At 37.8% G+C, this 22,033-nt stretch overlaps 1 non-coding gene across 1 annotated transcript; it reads left to right on the top strand.

The window, feature by feature from the left end:
- The first annotated feature begins 21,162 nt into the window (after positions 1-21,162).
- Positions 21,163-21,269, top strand: LOC120888166 (U6 spliceosomal RNA). The gene has a single exon (XR_005731672.1). It is a non-coding gene; the product is annotated as a U6 spliceosomal RNA (small nuclear RNA).
- Positions 21,270-22,033: the final 764 nt, after the last annotated feature.

Here is a 22,033-nt window from a genome sequence, read left to right as displayed (position 1 = left end):
GCCCAATAGGTAATGTGTCTTTCATGCCAGATTGCTTTTAAGACATTTCTCCTTATCACTGGTTTTCAGAAATTTGATTATATTTGTTGTCTTTTTTGTATTTATCCTGCTTGAAAGGTTAAGGTCTCTGGTTTTATAGAGTTCATTAATTTTGGAGATCAACCATTATTTGTTCAGAAATTCTTTCAGGCTTCCGTTTTCTCAGAGTCCAATTAAATGTATGTTAGACCCTTTGATATCATCCCACACATCACTGGGTCTCTGTTCTTTTCTACATATCTACCTCTCTGTGTGCTTCCTTTTATAAATTTCTTTTAGTTCATTGATGTTGCTTTTTTAAGCAGTTACTCTTAGTGCAATCCAGCAAAATTTTAAATTTGTATATCATACTTTCATCACTACATCATGATTCATTTTTATGTCTTCCATTCTTTCCTAATTATTTTAAAGTGAATATTTTAAATATAATGATTTAAAGTAACTTTTCTACAATCTTAAGTTAATTCTATCACTTTTCTCATTTCTAATTACATTTCTATTGCCTCATTTTCTCCCAGTAAATGGAAAGTTTATATATAAATTATAAATGCATGATATAAATTTATAAACATATAATGTATACCATTTTATATATATACATATGTACCATGTATACAAATATGTATATAATATATATTTATAAATATATACAATGTTTATAAATATAAGTATATACTATATATAAATATATACAATGTCTATAAATATAAGTATATACAATGCATAAATATATCTAATTATGCATAAATATATACATTTATATTAAATATACATAATTACTATTAACCAAGAGAAATCTTATAATAAATTCATATATATAAATTTATATACATATATGACAATTATATGTTTTATTACATTGTATATATTATATATGTTTACTTCTTTGCATGCTTGTAAAAAGTCACAGTTCCTTGTCTTACAGACCCATCAGTTGGCATGAGTGTCTCTGTGGCATGCATCTGACTTCTCCCTGAGCCAGTGACTCAAGAACTGCCTGCGCTTTCTGTGGCCACCAAAACACCAACCCAGGGAGAAAACACCTTAGATTCTTCGCAGATGACCAACCACTGGCATTCTCTTTAAGCCAAACCCCACTCTGGATTACATTCAGCACACAGAAGAAACCATGTTCTCCAGATCCTTCAGTTACTTATTAATGAAACTGACCGAAATTTAATAAAAAGGAGTGAAACCCACAAGGAAATTTGAGCAGCGTCTCAACAGTCAAACTCCACTCTTCTCCCCACAAGAAGTCTGTCATGTTATTTCGGAGATGCTAATAGAGAATGTTCCCCCAAAGGTCTTCAGGAGGCCCAAGGGGATTTTGCTGGCACATACATCAGTACCCCCAGAGAACTCAGCCCTGATACAAGACTCCACTTGGGCATCTCCATGTGCTTGACTTTCCTTGCTACTCAATTTTGCAAGACTAAAGACAGCACCCTCTTCAGTGTTTTTCTGAGAGTTCAACCAATCCATACCACCACCTTGAAACTAATTTAAAACAGAAAAGCACACCTTTCTAATGAGGGCTATGCCAAGTACTAAGGAAAAGATGATCAAGCTGATTTGGGCATCTCTGTTGTTGTAGATGTGGCCAGTGAAGGGCGAGCTACTTTGGTTTCTGAGTGAAGGTGACTTGCAAGTCACATAACATTTTAAATTATTTGCATCTCCTTAGACTTTTCATATATTCATTTCATAAAATTCTCTTCTCTTCCAAGTGTAGAAGACTCATAGCTCTTGGCAATAAATTTAACATTTAACATGCAGAGTTCCAAGCCAGGAAGTCAACAGAGGAGAGAGAGTCACACTAAACTTTTCTGGCTCATACTAAAGCGAAAGTGAATATACATACATATGTATACAGATACTAAATATTCAATATAAATACTCACAGATATCAGACATCCATTGCAGATTTTGAGCTACCTGCCTTCAAGAAGTATAGGCTAAAAACTAACCTACTCTTAAATATTCAGTTTATATCTAATTACACCCACTATGTGGTAGACTATTAGATTCCAAGAGTTCAAGGAACAAAATTAAGATCCTGGTATTAACATAGTCCAAACAGAATAAGTCAAAACTGGAAAGGGGACATTGGGAATGGCGTTGAAACCATTTCAGTGATTGTGAAAGATTAAAATGTTTGTTTAAAGAGGATGCGTTTCTTGTTTGTTAGTCTGATATGCCTTGATTATGAACTATCTTATAGATTCTATGCCAAAATGCTTCAGAAAGAAAAAAAGAATGTCACCATTTTTTATTCTTATTTCTGTTCTCATTAATTCCCTCTGGCACTTATGACAATGTGTAAATACTCAGGACTAAACATTTAATTATCACAACCTTTCTTTAATGCCTTAATTTTCACACCCTGTAGCTGTGTTGTCTAGTATGTAGCCATATGTGGACATTTAAATTTAAATTTATATTAATTAAAAGTGAAAACTAAAATTTATTTCCTATCTTTTTTTATTTCCACACTTTTATTCATGCATTATAGTTGTATATATTTATGGGATTTGTTGTTATATATTTATATATGCACACAATCTATAATATGGCCAGTATCAATTCCCGACACTTCTCCTCTTCCTCCCTTCCTCTCACCCTTTTCCTCTATTGATCTCCCTTTGATTTTCATGAGATCCACCCCCATCTTTCTTTATTTTTTTTTCCTCTAGCTTCCACAAAGGAGAAAAACACATGACTCTTAACCTTCTAAGTTTGACTTCTTTCTCTTCTCTAGTTCTACCCATTTTCCTGCAAATGCCACCATTTTATTTTTCTTTATGGCTCAATAAAACTCCATTGTATATTGATACGCCACATTCTCTTTATCCATTCATGCATTGATGGACACCTAGGCTAGTTCCATAGTTTGTCTATTGAGAATTGTGCTGCTATAAACATGGGTATGCGTATATCACTGTAGTAAGATGCTCTTAATTCTCCTGGATAAATACCAAGGAGTGGTATAGCTGGGTCATACGGTGGTCCCATGCCTGGTCTTTTGAGAAACCTCCATACTGATTTCCATAGCAATTTACTAATTTGCAGTCACACCAACAGTATAAAAATGTTCCTTTTTCTCCACATCCTCTCTGGAATTTATTATTATTTGTATTCTTGAAGACTACATTCTGACTGTTGTCACATGAAATCTCAGTGTAGTTACTTCCTCAGTCTTAAGTATTCCCATTTCAAGAGCTCAATAACCTCTGTATTATAGAATATTTTCATCATCACAGCAAGTTCTGTTGAATGGAACTAGTTTAATCAATTTCTAACATAAAAAAAAATAATTTTCCAATTCAAATCATATTATGTTGCCCAGCAGGTTTCCATAACATTACATTTGTTTATTTTTTATTAACAAGTTAACTTTTTTACTCTTGTGGAAAAGTGCAATGTTTTCATCTTATGATTATTAAAATAGTAATTAATTAACATGTTCCCTATGTTAAATCTCTCTACCATTTGAGGACACCAAACTAAAAGGAACACTTTTAATGTTTTAATATTATATTTGAAGACGCCATTTAAAATTTAAAACTGAATAAAATAAATTAAATTTTAAATTGTATTTTATTTTAATTTTTTTTTTTTTTTTGGTACTGGGGATTGACCCAGAGGCAGTTTACCACTGAGCCAAATCTCCAATTTTATTCCTTTTTATTTTCTATCTTGAGACAAGTTCTCACTAAGTTGCTTAGGGCCTCGCTAAGTTGCTAAAGCTGGACTTAAACTTATAATCCTCAGCCTCCAGAGTTGCTGGGATTACAGTCATGTGCCACCACGCCCAACTAAATCAACTATTTTCTTTATGAAACTCCTCACAGAGGACAAACTAAAAACATAGCCCTTCTTTCTTGGATATTTGCAAATTGCCTATTAATGAAAATTTTGGAAATTCTGGATTTTTTTAGTATAATACGCTTCTAGATCATGTTTCCTAGAATGAAGTGGGTTTGCACATATTTCCTCAATTAAAGGAAATTTCAGGAAGGTTATTAAACTAGAACTGACAAAACATCAAGGAGGGTGATCATTTACCTGTTTGGGGGCCAAAGGTTGTCAGATTTAATGATGATTAAAGTTGGAGCTCCCCCTTGGCTACTTGACTATAATTGTTCATAGCTTATAAGGGAAAACTCAACATGATAAATTCAAATATTCCATCAGACAAGGAAAGAAAAATAGTATTGGCCGTGGCCTTTATATGAAGAAGTGTTCTCTCAGGCTTCACCCACAGGAGCATTTTGTGACAAGAATTTAAGATGACCTCCCTAATTTCTTTAGCCGAGGCAATTTTCCTCTTGTAGGTTTGATTTCCAGTTATCTTGGTATCCTCCTTATACATTTCCAAGTTTCTTACTCGTTTGGAGGTGGATCCATAATTGGGGATGTTGCAAACCCTCTCTCCAGCATGGCAGAATATCTGTGCTCCTAAAACCCTTAAGTCTCATAATCCAGGATTATTTCTGAGGTGTCACCAGAACAGGATAACTGGTTTATAGTTTGAACACCATTTTCAAATTAGCAAGGCAGCAACTCAAGCTTTCAAGTCTTAAAAAATCTTGGACCCAAGCAGAAAGTAGTTTTATAACCTTACTGAAAACTGACACTATTCTTGTATCTCCTCGGGAGACTTTGTTGGGAGGAAATGAATCAGAGTTCCAAGATGAAAAATGAAGAACCGCAAGAAGTTGATTAAGATCATGTAGAAAAAAAGTTAATGTCGAAAGCATTTCTTGAGAAATTTCACTGCTCTTTAACCAAACAAACCAGCCATGTGCTTTTATCATTTCTGCCTCCCTTTAATCATCCTCTCCCTTTTCTCACCCACCCAAACCTGCAAATCTGAATCATTCTCTGCTATAAATCCAAGGTATTCAGAAAAATATTAAACCATCTCTGAAAATAATTTACATATTTAGCCTGTAAATTAATGGCCTACCGCTTTATTTATAGATGCACAATTAATAGAGTTATCTGTGAATACTAATTTTTGTCATGATATTTTCCCTCATATGCCAACCTACTTTCTTCAAGCCGCCACAAATTCTAATGAGAATTCAACCCAAATCCTACAGCCACTGAAAAAATACCCTGAGGAATGAAGGGAAATCAAAATAGTCTTAGATGAAGAAAAACATGTCATCAAAATTAGAGTTTTTGTCATCAAAATATCAATCCTTAAAAAAAAAATTGACTAATAGACTGGTATAGTGGCCCATGCCTGTAATCTCAGCATCTCAGGGGGCTGAGGCAGGATGATCACAAGTTCAAAGCCAGCCTCAGCAACTTAGCAAGACCCTGTCTCCAAATGAAATATAAAAAGGGCTAAGGATGTGGCTCAGTGGCTAAGCACCCCTGGGTTCAATCCCTGGTGCAATATATAGCAATAGTTCAATCCCTAGTGCTATATGTGTGTGTGTGTGTGTGTGTGTGTGTGTGTGTGTAAGTATGTGTGCATATAGTTAGTAGAAATTCTCTAAAGAAAAAGGAAATAATGAGAGACAAAAATCTTGGCACATCATGAAGGAAGAAGAAACAGATTGAGTATATTGTAGTTTTGTAAAAGCAACAGGCCTCTCTTCTCTGATGACTGTAAGTGGATATTGAATACACAGTATCACCATAATCACCTACATAATCATCATTGTTTTAGTTGTATAGTACAGAGAATTTTAAATCTTAAATGTATGATCAAAATAATGCAAAAGGCAAGCAGGATATAAATGCCATTAAAATGTCCTAATGCCCCCCATTAATGGGCTAGAAGAATGTGTCTTCAGTGGTACCAAGGTAAAGATGTGTGCTATAATCTCTAAAATAGCCACAATAGTTCTTAAAAGTATAACTAATACATTAACAGAGGAAATCCAATAATAAAAATGTGAATGTGTATCCTAAAATAAAAAGAGCAAATTGCAATTATGCTTAAGCAATTAAGAAAATCATTTAAGAAGGTAGCAGACACATAGACCAGTGGAACAGAAAAGAGAACCTAGAAACCAACCCACACATCTATGGCCAACTGATATTTTTTGTTCATGTGCTTTTTGGAGTACTGGGAATTGAACCAGGTGGTCTACCGCTAAGCCACATGCATAGTCCCTTTTATTTTATTTTGAGATAGGGTCTCACTAAGTTGTTGAGGCTGACCTTGAACTTGTGGTCCTCCCATCTAGGTCTCCGGAGTATCTAGGATTATAAATATGCACCACCACACCTGGCAGCCAACTGACCTTTTTAGAAAGGTGCTAAGAACATACGGAGAAAGAGAAGTCTTTTCAATAGGTGGTGTTGAAAAACTGGCTATCCACATGCAGAAAACAAAACAAGACCCCTATCTCCCTCCAGTTAAAAAATCAATTCAAAATGGATTAAAAACTTAAATGCAAGGTCTGAAACTATGAAACTAAGAGGGAAAAAAACATTAAAAATGGTTCAGAACATTGGGATGAATATATAAGAATTTTTGGAAAAGACCCCAAAAGCACTGGCAATAAAAATAGATAAATTGAATTACATCAAACTAAAAAGCTACTGCACAGCAAAGGAAACAATCAACAGAGTAAAGAGACCACCTGCAGAATGGGAGAAAATATTTGCAAACTTTTTATCTAATAAGAGATTAAACCCTAAAAGGAACTCTAAAAACTTCAATAGCAAAAAAGAAAAAAAACTACCCAATTTAAATACATGCAATAGAACTAAATAGACATTTCTCAAAAGAAGACATACAAATGGCCAAGAGGTACATGAAAAAAAAAAATACTCAACATCCCTAACCATCAGAGAAATGCAAATCAAAAACACAATGAGCTGGCAGATCGGCACATGCCTGTAATCAAAATACAACTACCCTATGATCCAGCAATCTCACTGGGTCTATGTACAAAGGAAATGAAATCAGTATGTCAAAGAGACATCTGCACTCCTATGTTTCCTATAGCATGATTCACAATAGCCAAGAAATGAAAACAACCTAAATGACCATCAACTGATGAATGGATAAAGAAAATGTGGCACATATAAACAATGGAATACTATTCAGCCCTTAAAAAGAATGAAATTCTGCCATGGACAGAAATGGGGGTCATTATGTTAAGTGAAATGAGCCAGGCATTGAAAGAAAAATACTGCATGATCTCACTCATATGTGGAATTTTAAAAAATCTCATAGAAGTTGAAATGTAGAATAGTATTGCCAAGAAGCAGGGAGAATAAAAGGGGAGGAAGGAATGGGGAGAGACTGATCAATGGGTACAAAGTTACATAGTTCTAAAGGAGTAAGAAATTGGTGTGCTTTTGCATAATAGGGTGACTACAGAATGTGCTGCATATATCAAAAAGCTAGACAAAAGCATGTTAAGTATTTTCATTATAAGTCAGTGTTTAAAGAGATATGTTTAACCTGATTTAAATGTTAGACAATGTATACATGTACCAAAATATCACCAGGACTCCATAATAAACACATATAATTTTATAGTTTTAAACACAATCTTTAAAATAATTTTAAGTTTACAAAAAGAAGTAAATTGGTTCAATTAGGTTTTATCTAACAGCAACAGTGAAATCTTACACATGTGGTCTGGGGTTGTAGCTCCATGGTAGGGTGCCTGCCTAGCACATATGAGGCACTGGGTTTGATCCTCATCACCACATACAAAACAACAAACAAATAAATAAATGTATTGTGTCCATCTATAACTAAAAATTTATTTTTAAAAATCCATGTTAGTAAAAACTTTTTTAAGTTACAAGAATATTGGAAAACTCCAAAGATAATCAATTTACTTAAAGAAGACTCCTAATCAGAGGTCATGTAAGAGTGATCAGGCACATGGCATAATTTGTGTATTCACTCCAGTATGCACGATACCATTTTAAGCATTTATCTTCATACTCCCTAAGATGTTCTCTGATTCATGTCCATGAAGTTAAACATGGAATGGTTGTTTCTGCCCCCACCACTGCCAATTTTCCCTTTTCCACATAAATGTCAATGTTGCCTTCACGGCATTGAAGAGGAAAGCACTCAAAGTGTTCATCTTTATGTTCGAGGGTAATAAAAATTCCCTCTAGAAGTTCTCCGTGTGAGATAGTTAGGTGTTTGAGGTAGCTCACAATTTCTAGGAAAATTCCACCCATTACAGTGCACAGATAAACGATTTAGGTGTTCATGCTACACCGAATGGCCTAGGAATATAGGCCTCATCAAGTCAAAATCAGATTTTTAAATTTACTACCAATATCACTAACTCTGAAAGAACCTGACTGGTCCTTCTTGGATACCACAGTGTTAACCGTGGCTCAGCCAGATGCAAAGCCAGGACCAGGTAGAAAGGTAGAAAGCGAAGTGTTTCTTGGTTTACTTTCTTATTCTGACACTACCCTGATTCTCAGGAAAAAAAAAAAAATGGCTTTCTAATGACTGGAGGCGTAGCTCTACAATCCTGGTTCCTTTGCTCTCCTTTCTTTCCTGTCGTACACCTTCTCTTGGGAGCCAAGCAGACACCAGCAGACATCAGACACAAAGCCCCTTGATCAAAATGGCCGTCCTCTCCCACGAGAATGACTTTTCCCTGTCTCTACCAAAAGGCTGATGTGGTTTTCCTGTCAAACATGTCAAGGAAGCCTTTGAAGGTGTCCGTCAGTTGCCAACGTGAGGTCTGCCGACAAGAGCTGCCTTCAGGAGGGGAGCAGTGAGACTCAGAGCTGTAATGTGAAAGGCAGCGAGACCCTGGGCCTCCCATCCCAGTCCTATCCAAACCTCAGGTCTGGATTTTCATAAGAGATTGAAATACAGGAAAACAGTTACTACCAAAGCTTTGAAGAGCTGATCCTTTATTTCCAAAACAAGACAATGTTTTTCTGAACTCCAAAGCATGGGGGAGAGAGAGGTTCCCCAGGAATTTAAATGTTACACCGTAGAGATTTTTCAGGGAACTGGAGACTTCCTGCTAGGATTTTTTTGATAACTAAAGCTACAGAATCTGTATCTTTTCTTAACTCATCTGTATGAAGGCAAGGTTGTCTTTCGGATAAGTTTACCAAGTAATGGGAATGGAGATTTTAAAATGTTTTAGAGACTTCGCAATACCGAGATGTCTCTTCTTACCACTTTTTAATAAGAAGCTAAGTACAAGCTGCTTCACATAGTTGACCTAAATAAGTCCCATCCAGCTCAGCTACTAAGTCATGAGACATATTTCTTGTTGGGTACAGAGGCTCTCTGTCTAGCAGAATGAAGTTTGGTTTAGTTCAGATTCCTGTATTTTCTACCTTTCAACTCTCGTAAAGGTCTTGCAACAAATGGACCAACACCCCTTGATGTGTCCTCCTTCACCTTCTAGAGAAACTACAGAGAGAAACATCTGAGATCTGTGCCCACCACATAGAAGACTGACAAAAAGGCAATGAGTGTAATTTTAAAACAACGGATAAATGATGAAATGTCCAAAGGGCTGAAGGACAATTAATGAAAATGGAAAACGATAGGATATACAGGAGAAACTACTGGTTTACTCAGAAATGAAACTAGGTCAATAGATTATTTGTTTAGAAAATGCTCAAGAATTTTTAGTTGCTCAAGAATAAATTAAAGTACTGTGCATGCTTTACAAAAATAAAATTTCAGATCGTTATGTATAAAAGTATTATATATTTGGACTGGGGGTGTAGCTCAATAGTAGAGCCCTTGCTTAACATACACAAGGCCCTGGATTCCATCCCCAGCACCATAAATTAATTAATTAATTAGTAACATTTAAATGAGGAGAAGGAACTCTACATATTGAAGATTCATAAAGTCTCTTCTTTCTGCCTATGTGATATTTACTCAGAACTCATTTAAATCAAACTAAATACAGCAATAGAAGAAGACATTTATCATATAAAAGGCAGTAAAACATACATATATACATACCTTCTGTGTATATTGCAATTAAATATACATATTGTATACTTACATATGCATGCATAATTTATTTTGAAGCAAACTGTACTTCTAGAATAACATAGAAGATATATTTAAATATATAATATATATTTAAATATAAAGATTTTTTAATCAATAATAAAAATTTATTACTTACAAGAATAAAACACAAGATATATAACATATAATATGTAAACATAATGAATAGATGTCTGTAGATCATAAGTATCTATGATACATAATATATAATGAAAAGCAAGTTAGAAGATTATCAAATTGTGCTTCTCTAGTTCATCACTTTAGTTTTCCTTTAAATCATTTGTTGTAATTTATTTTCATTTTTTATTAAAACAACATTTTCTGGGCATAGTGGCACATGCCTATAATCCAAGAAACTCAGTAGACTGAAGCTGGAGGATGACAAGTTTGAGGCCAGCCTCAGCAACTTAGACCCTGTCTCAAAATAAAAAAATTAAAAAGGGCTGGGATGTGGCTCAGTGAAAAAGTGCCTCTGGATTCAATCCCCAGTATCAAAAAAATAAAATAAAACAGACATTATTAGTTCCATAATCAGAAACAAAACTTAGCAAAAAAATCTTTCAAAAAGAATTTGAAAGGTTAAAAAATAGCCTAATTTTTTCCATCTCTTGTTCAAATTCAGATAGATAATTATTTGCATTTTTTTAAATAGCCTCTTTCAATATTTCATTAGGTTTGGCAGGGTTGTTTTTTGGGTGGTTTACATTTGGTTTATTTGTTTTTGGTTTTTTAGGATTTTTGTGTTGTGAGGTCTCCTGTTTGGCTACTTATCTCCCAAAAAAAAAGAAGAAGGAAGAGTTTAAAAAGTGGGAGCTGAAAGTACTACCAAGCATCACCCTTGGACCATCCTGGCCTATAGGGCAGGTGGTTAATGATGCGTCTATAATCAGAGGGCCATGTGTTCTACTCCCACGTTCAGTACAGGGGGCCCCTTACTCACAAGCCAAGACACATGGTACATGTCTTCAGCTGTGATGTTCTAGATAATCCTGTAGATCTACAGTGAGGAAAAAAAAAAAAAAACTCCCAGGCTGGAGTTTCTTCATGAAACAGGCACCTTTGTCAACATGTACACTGCGATGTGCTCCTGGGCTCTGTGGCTGGTTCCCCAGTGATGAGAAAGGATATAGAGATCATGTGCTGTGCAGGAACACAGGGAAATGCAGGTTGAGTTAGCTGCATGACAGTAGCACAGGCCCCGTCATCCTGTTTGAAGCCAGCCATTTCTTTTTCAATAACTGGACATCTAGTGAGTTTCAGCAGGGAAAAATGGAAACTCTTTCTGGATGCTTTTCCAGCCAGTCAATACCACACACATTTATTGAATGGCTTCTATATATGCGCCAGCCTCTGTTGCTGGTGCAGTCACTTACGGTAAATTATTCTCTCTTTGTAACATGTTATTTGGAGGCAAATTGGTGCTATTCACCAGGAACTTTGGGTTTAATTAGCATCTAAAAATTTTAAATACCCATAATTGTACGTGGTCAGGAACATTACCCGTGGTTAATTTGCATGTTGTTGCTATTGTCCCTAAGATGCGAGAACACTGAACAATAACTACTTTATGCCACATGATGTTGCACACTAAAACTGAGGGCGAAGATCACACAGAGCCGATGAAACTTGGCACTTTTTACATTCAGGGTCCTGATGAACTGCTAGACAGCCTAACTCCTATTCATCTCTCATCCAGAGACTTTCCGGGCTGTGCCTGCCTCCGGCCCAAGTTCCTGCAGCTTCTGCCCAGAGCCGTGTGTGGCTCAGTTACCTTGGTCCTGGGAGACACTTAGCAGAATCACACCTCAGAGGTTCAAAGCGCTCATGGGTTACCCATCAGGACAATTTCATTTTAAATATAAAACTATCGTGTGCACTCTGCTCAGAGTGACATTTTTTTCCCTTCCCACGGATCAGTAGCACAAAAGCTGAAGCTCTTCCATCTTGAGATTCTGAGCTTCATTGTCCTTTAATGTAACAGTACTTTCACCAAATCCTTTCTCAGACTCATTGTGTGCTTCTCTTGAAAAACACTCTTTGTTTCCCTCCCTCACCCACCCACCCACCCCCTTTTTCTTTTTCTTTTTTAAAACTGTGAATGAAATAGTTACTTAAAACCGAACCCTGGGCTGAGGACATGGCTCAGTGGTACAGCACTTGCCTAGCAAGCACAAGGCTCTGCATTCAATTCCCAGCACCAAAAAAAAACTAATACTGAGAAATTTTTTGTGGGGGAGGGTACTGGGGATTGGACTATTGAACTCAGGGGCACTCAACCACTGAGCTACATCCCCAGCCCTATTTTGTATTTTTTATTTAGAGACAGGGTCTCACTGAGTTGCTAAGCGCTTCACTTTTGCTGAGGCTGACTTTGAATTCACTATCCTCCTGCCTCAGCCTCCTGAGCCACTGGGATTACAGGCCTGTGCCATCGCACCTGGCCTGAGAAATTCTATTACTTGTCCAGCATTCCTATTCTGCAACTCTGTATCATACTGTAAAAAAAAATAAATAAATGGAGGTTGTATAGGGGGAAATGGGAACTTGAAAAGAAAATGATTCATGCCTCCATATTAACAGAATTAATATTCTACGGGAACTATTTTATATCTCTGTAAATTGAAGGTAACTGATTACAATGCAAATTCTGCCAAGAGTAAACTGGTTTTCCTCCCTCTGTTAAATATCTACTTGATCTCATTGACAAATGAGTTAAATAAGATCTTTAACAATTGTTCATTTTATACTCATACAAGAGTTATGATTTTACATTTTTTATTATCATTTAACAGCTGCAAATAAGGAAAATATAAGCCTAACTAGGTTATTGATCAAGGAAGTTATAAAAATGAGATGAAGGGACATATCCAGTAGAAGGGGATCAAGACTCATATGCTCTTATGTTCTTCTAATGTCATAATTTCAAAGGAATGAAAATGAAAAGCTTTTCAAAAATTTTCTCTAAAAGTAATCTCATCTTTATGTCCATATTAAAGAACCTTGACAAAGTTGATTAAGAGGTGGTGATTACCATCTGAAACCCATGTCAAAGCAGAATTGCACCAAATTTAAACAGGTAAGGAAGATTTTATTCAAAGCTATTGCAATAGGGAGGAGAAACCCGTCTTAACTCCTCTGAAACAATGAGTGGGAGAGTTTTTAAAACTGAGGTAAGGGACATCATAAAACCATCTTTGCCTTACCCAAAGGAAATAAGAAACATGTCAATAAAAACTGGAAGAAAAATGATCTTTGTCCTACAGTGACAGCTTCACTGCATTGTGATCTACCATTGTGTAGAAAGCCAAATTTCTAGGTGATAAACTTGAATATTTAGGGGAAGAAACTCCAAGCAAAGTGTTGAAGAAGTAGCCTGGTTTCTTGTTGCTTGTACTCCATTGCTAGAGAAAAGAGACATACTGGGGGAAAAAAAAAAAGAATCATTATCCAAACAAAGAATTAGGGTTTGATGATTGGGGAAATTCTCAGCTTACCCAGTTTGCAAAAGATGCTAAAATGAGGAGATCACTGCTGGGAAAACATGCTCTGGAGAGAAGGGCAAGGGGATGGCTGGAAAACCATTTGTCAGTGCTAAATAAGTTTAGGTGCAGGGAGAGTGGCACATAAGGGAGACAGTTAGAGCAACTTACATGAGAAAAAGATGGTGTGTTGGCCCAGTGGGTGTATGTGGTCATCCTGTTTACACAGGATGTAAAGTGGTTGGATTCTGAATATATGTTTGAAAACAAGACTGGCAATGTTTTCTACCTAACTTAGTAGTTTGTAACATAAAAGAGTTAAGGACTATCCCAAGATGTTGGGCCTGGATAACTGAAGGGATAAAGTTGACATTTCCTGAGATGGGCTGATAGGAACAAAAAAAAAAAAGGAACTTGGTATTAGCATTAATATTTCCATTTTTAATGGACATTTTGAAAGTACAATTAAATGTAAGAGTCCAAAGGTTCACATCTAGGTCCATACTGCAGGTATGAATTTGAAGTTATTAACATAGAATATCTAAAGCCCTGAGACTGGGGGAAGTCATCATGGGAGCAGCTGTAGAAACCATAGGAGTCGGGGTAGACTAGGGAAGTGCTGGGGAGTGATATTGGCCAGATCATATTGTTATATTTTGTGCACGTACAAATATGTAACAACAAATCGCATCATTACATTACAATTATAATGCACCAAGAAAAAAATGTGGAAAATGCCGGGCACAGTGGCACCCGCCATTAATCCTAGTGGTTCAGGAGGCTGAGTCAAGGGGATCACGAGTTCAAAGCCAGCATCAGCAAAAGCAAGGCACTAAGCAATCAGTGAGACCCTGTCTCTAAATAAAATACAAAATAGGGCTAGGGATGTGGCTCAGTGGTCAAGTGCCCCTGAGTTCAATCCTCAGTACCCCACCCCCCACAAAAAAATTCAAAATTTACATCATGGGAATCTCTAAAATTAAAAAGTCTGGAAGAGCCAGGGTGTGGTGGCACACACCTGTAAACCCCAGAGACAAGGCAGGAAGATCACAAGTTTGAGGCCAGCCTCAGCAACTTATCAAGGCCCAAGGTCTTAGTGAAATTCTGTCTCAAAATAAAACTTAAAAAGAGGGGATGTTAGGATATGGCTCAGTGGTTAAGTGACCTTGAGTTCAATCCCCAGTACCAAAAAATAAGAAGAAGAAGAAAAATCAAGTCTGGGAAGAAGAGGAGGAACCAGCAAAGGTGACTCAGGAGTATTGTAGGATAAAAACCAGGAAATGTGGACATCTGCTAAGTGAAGTGAAAACAGTGCTTCCAAAAGGAGTGATCCAAAGTGTCAAATACCCATGGGAAGGTGAATAAGGAGAGGACTGAGAAGGGCCCCAGGATTTAGCAAGCCGGAAATCACTGGAGATGACTAGAGAAGTTTTGTTACGATATTAGAGATAAAGGTCCCACGTGATAACTTTCATGGGGGATAGGAGAGAGAATTAAAGATAGTGTATATAGGAAATGAAATTAACTTGACTGGAAAGTCAATTAATTTTGCTTTTAAAAACTCCAAAATTTGGCAAGTTGTAGCTCTTTTTTTTTTTCTCATCAAAAAGAGAAGAGTTCTGTTGAGAGGCACCAGACTGCTCGAGACAGGGAGGAAATGAGTAACCAACACAGTTCATTCAATTAGAGAGTTTGTAATTAAAGAAAGGGGTAGTAAGTGCATGGTAATTTCCAAGATCTTCAGGGAAAGCAAATGTGGTTTTTATTCTGTTTATCTATGAGGGTACCTTGAAGTCAGGGACGAGGGTTCTCCAAGGGTTGGAAGCACAGGCAAAGGAATTTCTTCCGCAAACTCCGTGGGATGCCATTTATTTGCTACCACCTGTATGTCCAACCTGATGACACTATGTGTTATGTCATGGTACCCTTAGAGTATAGGTGGTGACACTGAGACCAATGAGGTTAGCTCACCTATCCAGGTTTCTCCTTTAGTAAATGGCAGGTGCAGAGTTGTCACATCTACCTTCCTTTAAAAATCCCCTCTCCTCCCACCATGCCAGTCTACAGAGCTGTCAGCAGCTTCATGAGGGGAGGAGGAGTAGGACTTTTCAAATTTATTGACCCTGACCTAGTGATAAATGACTCCGTATTTTATTCTAATAATGTTAGCAAGTGAATAAAAGCCCTTTCCAAGGTAGCATTTAATGAAGTTTCAGAGGCAGGAGGCACAAAACTAAAAGAAAATGTACTTGCTCTTCACAGATATAAAATAAGAGGAGTTTCTCTTCTCTACTTTCTATTACGGCATAATGCTTCTAAGCCACTAACATTTGGTGGCAGCAGATGTCCCGGAAGTTTAGCAGGGGCCTTAATCAGCCCATCAGCATCTGGCTTAGTCGAGAGTAGGAGAGAATGATCGGGGGTTTTATGACTATGACTTGTGCCATGGTCAATGCCCTGATTCTCCTTTTCTGCCTCTCACCACCCCAGGCAGGATTTCTAGGTCTTTTCTCCCCAAATTACACTTACAGTGATGATAGCAGCTGTGTTCGTGGCATATGTGCACTGTGACAACAGACCAAGATAGAACAAGTCTTGCTTTCTACTTGTTGGTGTGGTTAAAAGCAGCATAACCACCAAGCCTTGGAGAGAGGTGCTGTGATCTCCTGTGAACAACCTGAAGCACGCCTACCTGTGTGTGCTGTACAGTGCACAGTCCTGCTGGCACCAAACCCATGAATTTTTGCTTTCTAAAAGGGCTGGAATTGCAGAATGCCAACACTGCAAGGGATTTGTTTTGTTTTGTTTTGTGGTGCTGGGGATTGAGCCCAGGGCCTTGTGTATCCAAGGCAAGCACTCTACCAACTGAGCTATATCCCCAACCCAAGGGATTTGTTTTTTTCAGGTCACATAATCCATTCCAAATTTGACCCCCAATAGTCACCCATGGTCTTCTTGGACATTCCCAACTACCAGAGCATTAACCAATTCTAGAGAGAGCCCATGTTACCCTCTGAGAGCTAAAAGGTAGGATATATACTTCCTGTTTTGAGCTGAACCATGCCTGTTAGGATTATGATGCAAGAATGTTAGAAGGGTCATTTTATATATATATATATTTTTTTAGTTGTCAGTGGACCTTTATTTTATTTTTTTAATTTATTTACATGTGGTGCTGAGGATCAAACCCAGTGCCTCACTCATGCTGGGCAAGTGCACTACCACTGAGCCACAACCCTAGTTCTAGAAGAGTCATTTTGGATCATTAATATTATGTCTCTTCCACCTAGTATTCATCACAATTTATTATTTAATACATATTCTGTTGTTATAATGATGATCATAAAATGAGATTAACATTAGATCATCTGCTAAGCCAATTTTTTCCATCAGTAACAATTTTGTTCATTGATGATTTGAAGCATTATTAATGCTTTTTGCTTTTGCCATTTTGTTTTATTATTTTACACCATAGTCATGTTATGGGTACAAGAGTTCAAAAGGTAATACTTTTTTTTTGGTACTGGGGATTGACCTCCGGGGCACTCAACCACTGAGCCACATCCCCAACCCTATTTTGTATTTTATTTAGAGACAGGGTCTCACTGACTTGCTTTGTACCTCACTATTGCTGAGGCTGGCTTTGAACTCGAGATCCTCCTGCCTCAGCCTCCCGAGCTTCAGGATTACAGGCATGTGCCAAGCAAAAGAGGTAATAAATTCTCTTCTTAGCAGTTATTTTGAAACACCTCTTCCCCACGCTTTTCACAGAAATTGTTCATTTGAACGAAGTTTACTTTTTAAAGTCATAGTAAATATAGGATATGTGGTTGTCCTCTGTTAAAATAAGCTAAGTATTCAAACCTACTTTATTTTTTTAATATTTATTTTTTAGGTATACATGGACACAATGCCTTTATTTTATTTACTTATTTTTACGTGGTGCTGAGAATCGAACCCAGGGCCTCGCCCGTGCTAAGCTACAACCCCAGCCCTCAAAACTACTTTAAACTTATGATTTTATTATCTGAGAATAGCATAAAATTTTTAAATGCAATCTATTCTTCAAAACTTGGTGCTACAGTTGGGATCTGGAAGGCCTTCTAAAGACCAACGTGCTAAAGTCTTGGTCACCAACCTGTGGCACTCTCAGAAGGTAGTAGAATGGTTAAGAGGTGGTACCTGGTGGGAGGAAGTTCGGTAACAGGAGTGGTGCCCTTGAAGGGGATATTGGGACCCCAGGCCCTTCCTGTTTTTCTTTTGCTTCCTGGCCACATTGAGCAGCCTTCTCTGCCACTCACTCCCTCTATATGTACTGTGCCACCACAGGCACAAAGCAAAAATGCCAAGCAACTATGCACTAAAATCTCTGGCACTGTGAGCCAAAATAAACCTCTCCTCCTATAAAGTGGATTATCTCAGGTATTTTGTCACAGTAAAACTATGACACAAGAAAACTGATTAACCCAAAAATAATTTCTATAGAAATTATCTAATCGTATTATCTACAAGTTTGGTAAGTGCAGAATGGATTTTGATAACTAGAGGATGTCTCTCCAGGAATGAATTAAATGTTTTACCTCATCAAATCCTGACTCCCTAAGCAAAAATAGTGCAGATATGGACAATAAAAATGACCTCAAGAAGCAAATCTCAGATGTGGTCAATGTGTGTTAAAGCAAAGAGTTTATGGAATTAAGAATTAACTCTCAGAATACATCAGACACTAGAAAGGCAATATGTCAATCAATGGAAGGGTAACTGATGTGATACAGCAATCTGTATACGGGGTAAAGTTGGGAGTTCATAACCCGCTTGAATCAAACTGTGAAATATGATGTATTAAGAACTGTGTAAGGTTTTGAACGACCAACAATAAAAAAAATAAATTAATTAAAAAAAAAAAAAAAGAATTAACTCAGCCACTTAGTTTCTCAGTAACTATCTAGGCTGATTATCTGTCCTCTAAGTAAATCTGCTTCTAGGATGACTGTGCTCTGATCAATGGTGGATAAAATATGTATAATAAGAAAACTAAGGAAGAATTTCTCCTTTTAGATTCAAGAATGGAAAAATCCTAGAGGGAAAGAGCTAGAAGTAATAGAAACAAAGTTTGATAATTCAACTTTATACAGCAGTACTCTATGGGAAAATGTATAAGACTTAGCAGGATTCAGTAAGTGATTTTTTTTTTAATATTTCTAATTGTAGATGGACATAATATCTTTATTTTGTTTATTTAGTTTTTTTAAAAATGTGGTGCTGGGGATCAAATCCAGTGCCTCATGCATGCTAGGCAAGTACTTATACTACTGAGCCACAACCCCAGCCCAGTATAAGCGATTCTTTTACACTAAACTATTTGTTAAAATTAAGCTGTGCTCTGGGTTTTTAAATCAAAGTGAATCATCTGTGACAATTGGATAAAAGAAAAAATAAATTAACACTACTCAGAACATAGTTAATGTGCCTGAGTTGATACAATACCTGTTTATGAGAGGAAGAAATATTCTAGTAGATGGAAGTTGTAAATTGTGTTTTAATAGGCTCATATACAATCATAAAGGAGTTGTAACACAGATTTTCTTTTGAATTTTCCAATTTGCACTATTTTCCTCTAATAATTTCTGCTTCAATGATTGTATATTGGTCTTCACAGTGTATTATTTTTCCACAAATTAAATGTTCCATTTATAAATTAGGGGAGGGAGACATTCACCGGAAAGCTACTCCAGATTCTGGTAAAACCATTTGCCCTTCCATGGGCAGAAGCATCTCATTTTCAAAATAACTCCTGTGATTTGTTTTTGCTATGAAGACTCCGAATGGGCTACCCGATGCATTTGTATTTATTCTCCTTGATTTTCCTTCATATTTGATCTTTCTTTCTGCCTGGAGTCATTTCACAGATAATTAATTTCTCTACCTTCCAAGTGAGAAGAAAGACAAAATAACATAAGCTGTTCTAGTAGTGTCGAAGGAGAAAAAAAAATGCTAAAGGGCTAGCCCGTTGCTAGGAACGTCGGTGCCAGTGGATCCCAGTTCTACCAGTTGCCTTAGCACGTCCCTTGCTTGAAAAACCTGTGACCCACAGCTCTACCCCTGCCCCACTCGGAGGTAGAGCTGATTTGCCACACCTGGCTGTGCCTATGGAAATAGTGCACCAGCACCAAGCCAGTGCAGTGCCGTAGTCCTGCTCCCCAGTCCCACAGCCTGCAGCTGAGCTTTTTCTCCATTCCTTCCACCTTGATTTCTTCTAAAGAACATAGCTGGGCCTCCTTTTCCCGATGGTATGGTGTCTTCTCTGCAGGATCTCGTCTCTGTTGATCATCCTCTCACATGGGCAGATTTCCAGCAAGGAACCCAGCCAGCCCTCCTCCCACCTTGGCCTGTCCTGTTCCCTCAGGGGCCAGAATCTGCACCTGTAGCATCAGACACTGTCTCACGGAAGACAGCCATGGAGCTCTGTTTTCAACCATCCATTGACTGACTTCCACTACCTAAAGACGCCCACAAAGCAGCCCTGGGGAACACCACCACTGGCTGAAGAATGCTCGGTCCAGCCCTCCCCCTGTGGACAATTGCCATGGACACTTAGGCACTTGAAGTCAGCTCCGCCTTTCCTTGTCCTGAATACTACCCCTGCCCTTTCCTGCCTCTCTCTCCTCCTCATACCTGCCAGCAGAGTTCCATAAGGTCTTTTATATTTTAGGTCAATTTAATTTCATCTTCTTGTCACTGTTTTTCTTACCCCAACTAATCAAACCTTATTAGCAATGACAGTAATAGCTGAGGACAGAACCTAGGTTTCTCTATAGTCATTTTCTCTTGAGTGAGGTAGAGTATAAAATAAAACTGAATACCCAATATTGAGCCACCATCTTTGTGGTTCTATGAATGCTTTGACATGAAGAAGACCTGAAGGGAGAACTAACTAACCTTAAAAAGAGTCAGCCAGGCGTTGGGGTTCTAATGAGCCCTGTGTGGGGATAAAGTTACTCTGTCTTAATCTTGGCTACATCTCCAGCAGCCATTAAAGCAAATTGCCATAGTGGGTTTCTATCAACATTAGTTGAATAAATATAGGATCTTGCATCTGAACTTCAAGTATCAAAATTAGCTGAATAAACACCAGTTATGGGAGAAGACTGCCAAAAATAGCAAGGTGCTCTCTACACAAGTGCTATAGAAGTTAAGAGAGAAGGGGACACAGTGACAAAGCCACCTGGAATCTAGAACCAAAGTGACCTTGAATTTTGTGCGAGGTTCATTGTCAGATAAAAACAAAGGCATTGCTGGACCTGGAGCAGAATTCATGAGCCCTGTGGAAGCTAAGAGCATGGGGAACGGCTCTGTCAAGAAAGAAGAAGGCCTGGGAACACAGGTGGGTGGTTTGGGGACAGAAAATGAAGGTCATTAAAACTCAGGCTGAAGAGGACTTAGAAAAGCAGCAAGTAAGTTTGAGTCTGGTCAAGCAAGGTTTTTGTAATGTGTGCCAAGACACTGGCTTCCTCTCCATTTCACTAAGTCCACTCTTCTAAAACATGAATATTTATTTCTCATTCTCTGTTGGATACAAGACTCCAGGAGAGCCAGGAGGGTAAGAAATATTTCCTGTCCTCAAGAACTCGTGGTTAAACTGTGCTCGCTTCGGCAGCACACATACTAAAATTGGAACGATACAGAGAAGATTAGCAAGGCCCCTGCACAAGGATGACATGCAAATTCGTGAAGCGTTCCATATTTTTTCACTAGTGGCTTTCATCAAAGACATAATATACAGCTATCAATGTCATGGGCTCCTGAAAACAGAGATGCTATTACAAACCCAAGAAAGATTGTTGTTGTGCTGCTGTTGTGCCATCTCAGGACCAGGGTGTTCACATATGCTGTGAACATCAAAGACAGTTATTCCATGTTCATCTGTCCTTCAGGCCTTGGCTCTACAGCTAATTTATATGTGTAAATGTGCTCCAGACACCACTTTTGAGGAACTCTGTGTATGCATGCATCCCAGGCACTGGAGCAACCACCACTATACGCTAGCCAGAACTGTCAGAACCCTAGCTGCTGTTGACCTCAAGTGACTATGTACAGACCTTGGCACTGCGGCTATTCTATGAGTGCTTCAGACACGAGAACCGCAATCATGAAACTTTTTATATAAGCTGAACCGCACACTAGAAATATCCCCTGATCTACAACATCTCCCTTGGGAGAGAGTTCAGGAGCACCCTAGGGTCCTTCACCATGGAAGACTCAATTAAAAAAAAAAAAGAACTCATGGTAAACTGCAATGAAAGAGATACAATCAAATACCAGACCAAGTACTGGGTATGATGGTGCATGCCTATAATCCCAGCAACTTGGGAGGCTGAGGCTGGAGGATCACAAGTACAAGGTCAGCCTCAGCAATTTAGTGAGACCCTGTCTCCAAAAAAAAAGGTCTGGGAATGCAGCTCAGTAACAGAGCACCCCTGGGTTCAATCCCTGTACTGCAAGAAAAAAACGT

This window comes from Ictidomys tridecemlineatus, chromosome 15 (genome assembly GCF_052094955.1).
Source record: "Ictidomys tridecemlineatus isolate mIctTri1 chromosome 15, mIctTri1.hap1, whole genome shotgun sequence".
Taxonomy (NCBI): domain Eukaryota; kingdom Metazoa; phylum Chordata; class Mammalia; order Rodentia; family Sciuridae; genus Ictidomys; species Ictidomys tridecemlineatus.
Note: the sequence above shows the minus strand (reverse complement) of the source record. Positions and strands in the feature narration are given on the sequence as shown.